The sequence below is a fragment of the Carassius gibelio genome, chromosome A25 (assembly GCF_023724105.1).
Source record: "Carassius gibelio isolate Cgi1373 ecotype wild population from Czech Republic chromosome A25, carGib1.2-hapl.c, whole genome shotgun sequence".
Taxonomy (NCBI): domain Eukaryota; kingdom Metazoa; phylum Chordata; class Actinopteri; order Cypriniformes; family Cyprinidae; genus Carassius; species Carassius gibelio.
In genome coordinates this window covers 19,010,189-19,017,688 of record NC_068395.1, presented here as the reverse complement: position 1 = coordinate 19,017,688, position 7,500 = coordinate 19,010,189, and the positions used below count along the sequence as shown (strand labels likewise).

At 37.7% G+C, this 7,500-nt stretch overlaps 2 non-coding genes across 2 annotated transcripts; both read left to right on the top strand.

The window, feature by feature from the left end:
• The first annotated feature begins 1,127 nt into the window (after window positions 1-1,127).
• On the top strand, window positions 1,128-1,246 carry LOC127947906 (5S ribosomal RNA). The gene has a single exon (XR_008151656.1). It is a non-coding gene; the product is annotated as a 5S ribosomal RNA (ribosomal RNA).
• Window positions 1,247-1,615: 369 nt separating this feature from the next.
• Window positions 1,616-1,734, top strand: LOC127948209 (5S ribosomal RNA). The gene has a single exon (XR_008151954.1). It is a non-coding gene; the product is annotated as a 5S ribosomal RNA (ribosomal RNA).
• The last annotated feature ends 5,766 nt before the right edge of the window (window positions 1,735-7,500 follow it).

The following is a 7,500-nucleotide window of genomic DNA, read 5'->3' as shown; positions in this document are numbered from 1 at the left end:
CCAAGGACTAAAAGAAAAGGAGGAGGAAATGCAAGAGATAACTGAAGAGGAGAAAGGAGTGGACAGAATGGATGATAGAAAGGACAAAAGGGTGACATTAAGAAGGAGAACCCTTAAGGTAATACCAAATGTGAATGTGGCCAGAAAAAAAAGAGATTTTAGGGAAAAATACAATAAGGGGAAACATTTGTTTGAGAATAAATTTCAAGTGTTGAGGGAAGATGAGGAGGAGGAGGTAGACTAAGAATACAATGTTTGGTTTAAATTTGTATTATTATTTATTATTATAATGTTTTTAAACATTGTATCATGGTATGCTAATGCCTTAATTGTATTTCAAAAAGAAAAATGGGGATAATAGGTTATTTATTGAATGTAAAGTGAAATAAATGTGTTTGGTGTTTAGAGAAATGGCTTTTATCAAACCTGTGGCAAATAATTATTGTTTTTGTTTGTTATGCTTCTGTGGAAAATGTGTACAATGTTTTTAATGAAATATTTTAAATTTGTTAATAATAAAAAAAAAAAAAAAAGCTATGCCCGATCTCGCCTGACCTCGGAAGCTAAGCAGGTTTGGGCCTGGTTAGTACTTGGATGGGAGACCGCCTGGGAATACCAGGTGCTGTAAGCTTTTTGGAAAATTTTCACTTAGTATATAATAATTTTGCCAAAAAATAGAGTCAATGCCGGTCTCTGAATATTAGCAGGTTTGGGTCTGGTTAGTACATGGATGGGAGACCGCCTGGGAATACCAGGTGCTTTAAACTTTTTGGAAAATTTTCACTTAGTATATAATAATTTTGCCAAAAAATAGAGTCAATGCCCGATTTCTGAATATTAGCAGGTTTGGGCCTGGTTAGTACATGGATGGGAGACTGCCTGGGAATACCAGGTGCTTTAAACTTTTTGGAAAATTTCACAAATTATATAATAATTTTGCAAAAAAAAAAAAGAGTCAATGCCCAATCTCTGAATCTTAGCAGGCTTAGGTCTGGTTAGTACTTGGATGAGAGACCGGCTAGGAATACCAGGTGCTTTAAGCTTTTGGGTTTTCTTTCCTACTTATATAATGTACTGGCGATTAGATTGGCTGATCTCTAAATAGCCCTCTCTTTGCGGCAGTCTTCGCTTACGGCCATACCAACCTGGCTATACCCGATCTCGTCTGATCTCGGAAGCTAAGCAGGTTTGGGCCTGGTTAGTACTTGGATGGGAGACCGCCTGGGAATACCAGGTGCTGTAAGCTTTTTGGAAAATTTTCACTTAGTATATAATAATTTTGCCAAAAAATAGAGTCAATGCCAGTCTCTGAATATTAGCAGGTTTGGGTCTGGTTAGTACATGGATGGGAGACTGCCTGGGAATACCAGGTGCTTTAAACTTTTTGGAAAATTTCACAAATTATATAATAATTTTGAACAAAAAAAAAAAAAAAAAAAAGAGTCAATGCCCAATCTCTGAATCTTAGCAGGCTTAGGTCTGGTTAGTACTTGAATGAGAGACCGGCTAGGAATACCAGGTGCTTTAAGCTTTTGGGTTTTCTTTCCTACTTATATAATGTACTGGCGATTAGATTGGCTGATCTCTAAATAGCCCTCTCTTTGCGGCAGTCTTCGCTTACGGCCATACCAACCTGGCTATGCCCGATCTTGTCTGATCTCGGAAGCTAAGCAGGTTTGGGCCTGGTTAGTACTTGGATGGGAGACCGCCTGGGAATACCAGGTGCTGTAAGCTTTTTGGAAAATTTTCACTTAGTATATAATAATTTTGCCAAAAAATAGAGTCAATGCCGGTCTCTGAATATTAGCAGGTTTGGGTCTGGTTAGTACATGGATGGGAGACTGCCTGGGAATACCAGGTGCTTTAAACTTTTTGGAAAATTTTCACTTAGTATATAATAATTTTGCCAAAAAATAGAGTCAATGCCTGATTTCTGAATATTAGCAGGTTTGGGCCTGGTTAGTACATGGATGGGAGACTGCCTGGGAATACCAGGTGCTTTAAACTTTTGGGTTTTCTTTCCTACTTATATAATGTACTGGCGATTAGATTGGCTGATCTCTAAATAGCCCTCTCTTTGCGGCAGTCTTCGCTTACGGCCATACCAACCTGGAGGCGCTAGAGAGCCAACAGGAAGTGATAGGCTTGCAGCACAGAGAGAAAGGCTCAACTCTGTTTGTTTAAATTAACCGTCTGTTTCTACATATCCTGGTTTTCAGTTTTGATTTCTGTTTGGGACATTAGTTGCTGGATAGTTTTTGCTGACTTTAATAAATTCCCCCGACAGCTTAGGCTGTCTGGGGGACTTTTTTGACATTTTTCTCATTGTAGCATGCTGCAGATGCACAGCATGGCTGCAGATAAAGAAACAGAACTAACCATGATGAGAAAAAGTAGCAATGGGAGGAATGAAGAGGAGGAGCAAAGAAGAGGTGAAGTCAAACAAGCAGAGATCCAAAAGCAACAGGATTCAAGTAAAGTCACAGGACATTTGTGGGAAGAGGGAGAAGAAAACAGCAGAGCAGTGCAAGGAAAATCAAAAGGGAAGTACAACAAAGAGCTGACTGTGGAAGTAGAGGTGGAGGGAACTGAAAAGATTTCAATGATGGATTTACTGAAAGGAGTAAAGAAGGAGTGTGGAGAAGTGATTGGCTGCAGGGTGAGAGGTGAAAGGGTCTATGAGCTCACAATGAAGGATGAAGAGGCAAAGAGGAAACTAATGGATGGAGTGAGAGTGAAAGGAGTGATGGTGCATGCCAGGGATATAATGAATAATGATATGGTGGTGTCCTTTATCAATATGCCTGTGTATTTAGAGGATGAGAAGATACTCGCCAAGCTACAGGAGTGGGGAGTACGACCACTTTCACCAATCAAACGCCGGGTGTGGCCTGGAACAGATATAGTTGATGGGACACGTTTCTTAAAAGTTCGCTTCACAGAACAGGTATGTTCACTACCATACTCCACAAAGTTTGAGACTCTGAGAGGCACCGAATATTTTCGTGTCATCCATGATAGGCAAATACGTGTTTGCAGACTCTGTATCAAGCCAGGGCACATAATTAGAGAGTGCCCTGAATTAAAATGCTTCAAGTGCAATGGTGGAGGCCATTATGCAAGAGATTGTGAAGAATGCATGGGATTAGAGAGAGAGCGAGTGGACGGTAAAAAAAAAGGTGAAAGGAGGAGCAGTGTTCTGACAGAGGAGCAAGAGGAGGAAACAACTGATGTGGTGAGCGGTGGAGAGAAAGACGGAGCTGAAGATAGTGAGAGAAGAAGCAAAATGGAATGGCGAGACACAGCTGAAAGTTTCAGTGAAGCGGATGAGGAGGAGGAGGAGGAGGAGATGGAGCAGTCGGAAGTGATCGAAGAAGAGGAGGAGACAGATGAAAGTAATGTGAAAGAAAGAGGTAAAGAAGAGGCAAAGAAAAATACTGCACAGAAACTGATAGAAAGCAGAGGTGGAGAAAAGGGAGACAGTGAAAAGAAAGATGGACTGAAAACAAAGATTATAAGACTGAGTTCAAAGAGGAAGTCTGAGATGGATGGAGAACAGGTTGAGCAGATAAAAGAACCACGAGCGGGTATGTGATGTATGAATGAACTGTGCATGTGTTCCTGGTTTTGTTTAGTTTTTCTTCTGGGTTACTCTCATGGCCACTGTAACTTCAATAAACATAAATGGGTTAAGGGATAAAAACAAGATGAAAAAACTTTTATTTACTTATCGGAGTGATATAATCTGTATACAGGAGACAAACTGGGAGGAGGATAAAGTAAAGGAGATGAGAGAAGAGTGGAGAGGGGACATATACTATAATAATGGTGCAAAAAATGCAAGAGGTGTGGCAATATTATTTAAAAAAGATATTGTAGAAGGTATAAGAGAGGTGTATAAAGACCAGAGGGGAAGGATCTTGGTGGTTGAATTCATGTATAGAGATATGGATTTTAGATTAATAAATATATATGTTCCAAATATAGAAGGGGACAAGAGGGAAATTTTGAAAGAGTTAAAAGGATTGATTGTGGGGAAATGTATTATAGTGGGAGATTTTAATATAAAATGTAGCAGATTGGATGTGGGAAAGGGGGTAAAATTTAGATGGGAAAAGTCTAGGGGAATGTTGATGGAGATAATGAGAGAAAAGGGGTTAATAGATGTGTGGAGGTATGAAAATCCAGAAAAAAGAGAATTTACTAGAAGGCAGTTAAGAGAAGGTATATTAAAACAGAGTAGAATAGATTTAGTGTTAGTTGAAGAGGAAATAATTAGATACATAGACGGGATAAAACATCAGGTAAATAGTTTAAGTGATCACGATAGTGTAAGGTTCAGAATCAAGGTAGGGAGTGAGGAGGTAGGAGGAGGGATGTGGATATTGAATGCAGGGTATATCGAAGAGGAAGAATATGAGATACAGATGAAGGATCTATTAAATAGGGAAGAAGAGAAGATAGATGAGTATACAAGAGACGGTGGATTAGAGGGTACAATAGCGGAGAGATGGGAGGAAATAAAGGATCAAATTAAGTTAATTAGTATAAAATACAGTAAGAAAAGAAGAGGAAAGATGAAGAAGGAGGAAATTATGCTTAGAGAAAGATTGAGAGAGGAGTTAGTTAAGGCTGAAGATGAAGAAGGATACAGTATGGAAAAATATATAGAGGTTAAGATGGCACTAGAAAAATATGAAAGGGAGAAATGCAGAGGAGCTATTTTACGAAGCAAGGCAAAATATGCATTAGAAGGTGAGAAATGCACAGGGTATTTTTTAGGGCTAGAGAAAAGGAGACAAAGTAAAACATATATAAATGAAATAAATACAAAAGAGGGCAAAACAACCAAAGACTATGTAGAGATTTTGGAGAGAGTTCAAGAATTCTATGGAGAATTATATAAGAGAGGAGAAGTGGATGAGAGAAGTATAGATGGAGTATTAGAAAGTGTAGAAAATATTCTAAATAAGGAGGATGCAGAGTGGTGTGATAGAGAGATAGATGAGAAGGAAGTAGAAGCTGCAATAGGGGGGTTGAAAAGTGGAAAAAGTCCAGGGAGTGATGGGATTGGTATTGAATGGTATAAAACATATAGAGAAGAGGTAGCACCGATTTTGGTTAAAGTGTTCAAGGAGATGGAAAGAACAGGGATGGTGCAAGATAGAATGGTAGAGGGAGTGATAGCTCTGGTGTATAAGAAGGGGAATAGGTTGAATATAGAGAACTATAGACCAATCAGTCTATTAAATGTGGATTATAAAATACTGACTAAAGTTTTAGCGAACAGAGTGAAAAAAGTGATTGGAAGTATAGTGCAACCAACACAAAGTTACAGCATACCAGGCAGGGATATAGCAGACACGATAGGGACAGTTAGGGATGTGATAGAGTACATGAAACGAGATAAGAAGGGAGGAATAGTATTAGGGATAGATTGGAATAAAGCATTTGATAGGGTAGAACACAAATACTTATATAAGGTATTAGAGAAGTTTGGATTTGGAAGTAGAATGATAGGGTGGGTGAAGAGACTATATGAGAAGGCAAAAAGTTGCATAAAAATAAATGGAGTATTAACAGACAGGTTTAAGATACGAAGGTCAGTGAGACAGGGCTGTCCCCTGTCTGCATTATTATATGCAATTTCAGTAGAGCCTCTAGCCACTCTAATCAAGAGGGATAGAAGGGTAGTTGGTATTGAGTTGCCATATGGAGGAATGTGTACTATAAACCAATATGCAGATGACACTACAATTACAGTGAGGGAAGGAAACAGTGTAAAAAGAGTTTTAGAGATAGTAAAGATGTTTGGGAAGGCATCAGGGGCAAAAATAAATGTAGATAAATCTGAATTAATGTATATAGGGGAGGTAGAGAGAGTAGAGGTAGGGATAAGAGTGGAGGAAAAATATATGAAAGTATTAGGGGTATATTTAGGGGTCGAAAGCAAAGAGGCAAGAGATGTGACCTGGACTGGGGTAATTAATAAAATAAGAACAGTAAGTGCAACATGGAAAGGGAGGAAATTAAAGTTAAATGGGAAAGTAATAGTAGTAAATAGCCTGCTGTTGTCAGTTTGTGTTTATGTAATGAGTGTAATGGAAATGCCAGGGTGGGTGATGAATGAATTTAATAAAATTGTATGTGATTTTATATGGGAGGGAAAAGGTGTGAAAATTGCACAGAAAACATTGGTGGGTAAGAGATGGGAAGGAGGCTTAAGCTTGATGGACCTAGAAATAAAAAGGGCTGCGATGAGAATAAAAACGGTGAAAAAATATATGGGAGGGCTATGGGATTATGGGTGGAAGGAATTCTTAAGGAAATATATTGATGATGTGGGAGGAATAGGGGACAATGGATGGTATATGGGCTTTAAGCAATCAATGACGGAAGGAATACCAGAAATATATCGGGAAGTATTAGAGGCATGGAGACAGTTCCTTCCCAAAATAGAATATGAATGTGAAGACATACAGGTGATTAAAAATCTACCACTATTTCTCAACGAAAAGATTAAACATAAAAATAAAACATTGTATGAATGTAAATTTATAGAAGGGGGTATAAAACAAGTGAAGGACATTATGTATGAAGTTATTCCAGGATTTCTAAAAAATAACTGCATTTATGATACTGTGTGTGATCTGGAAGGAATGGAGAACAGAGAGAAAGTAAATAAAATATATGGAAAAATTAAATCAAGTATACCTTTGCAGTGGACTAATATGATCGAACGTGAATATGTATCTAACGTGGAAAAATGTATGCCGGAGATGTATGTGGATGATAATGCTGAGAAAAACAAATTAAAAAATATGAGTGTAAAGAATATATACAGGAGAATAATAGTTGATGTTATAAAAGAACCAGCATCAGAAAAGGTGTGGAAGAAAGTATTTGAAGATTTAGATGTGAAGAAAATATGGTCAAACTTAAACATAAAATACAACAGTATAGAGTGTGAGAATAATGACTTTCTGATAAGACATAATAGAATTTACACAAATGTGGTGTTAAACAAAATAAATAATGAGGTAAATGTCATTTGTGACGTATGTGGTAATGGCCATGAGAGTTTCTTACATTACTTTTTAAGATGTGAAGAGTTGGTGGATTTTTTTGATTTTCTTAAAAATCTATTACTAGAAAACTGGAGTGTCAAAGTTGAGACCGAGGAGGAATGGGGAAAATTGTTTTTGTTTGGAACTTTCGGGAAAAGGAAATCAACTGACATTTGTTTAATTAATTTTGTTCTGAGTCATGCCAGACTAGCAGTAGTGCTAAGAAGGAACTATGCACATTTCGAAGGGAGAAAGGTAAAAGTAAAAGATATGTTTAAGTCAATGATACAAAGAGATGTAGAGTTGATTTGTAAGTATGGAGATAAAGAGGGGAAAGAGTTTTTTTTGACTACAAATAAGTTCATACATCAAAATGTGGGGGAAGAAATATGTTTCAATTGGTAAAGAGTAACAATCTGGTTGAGAATGGCTG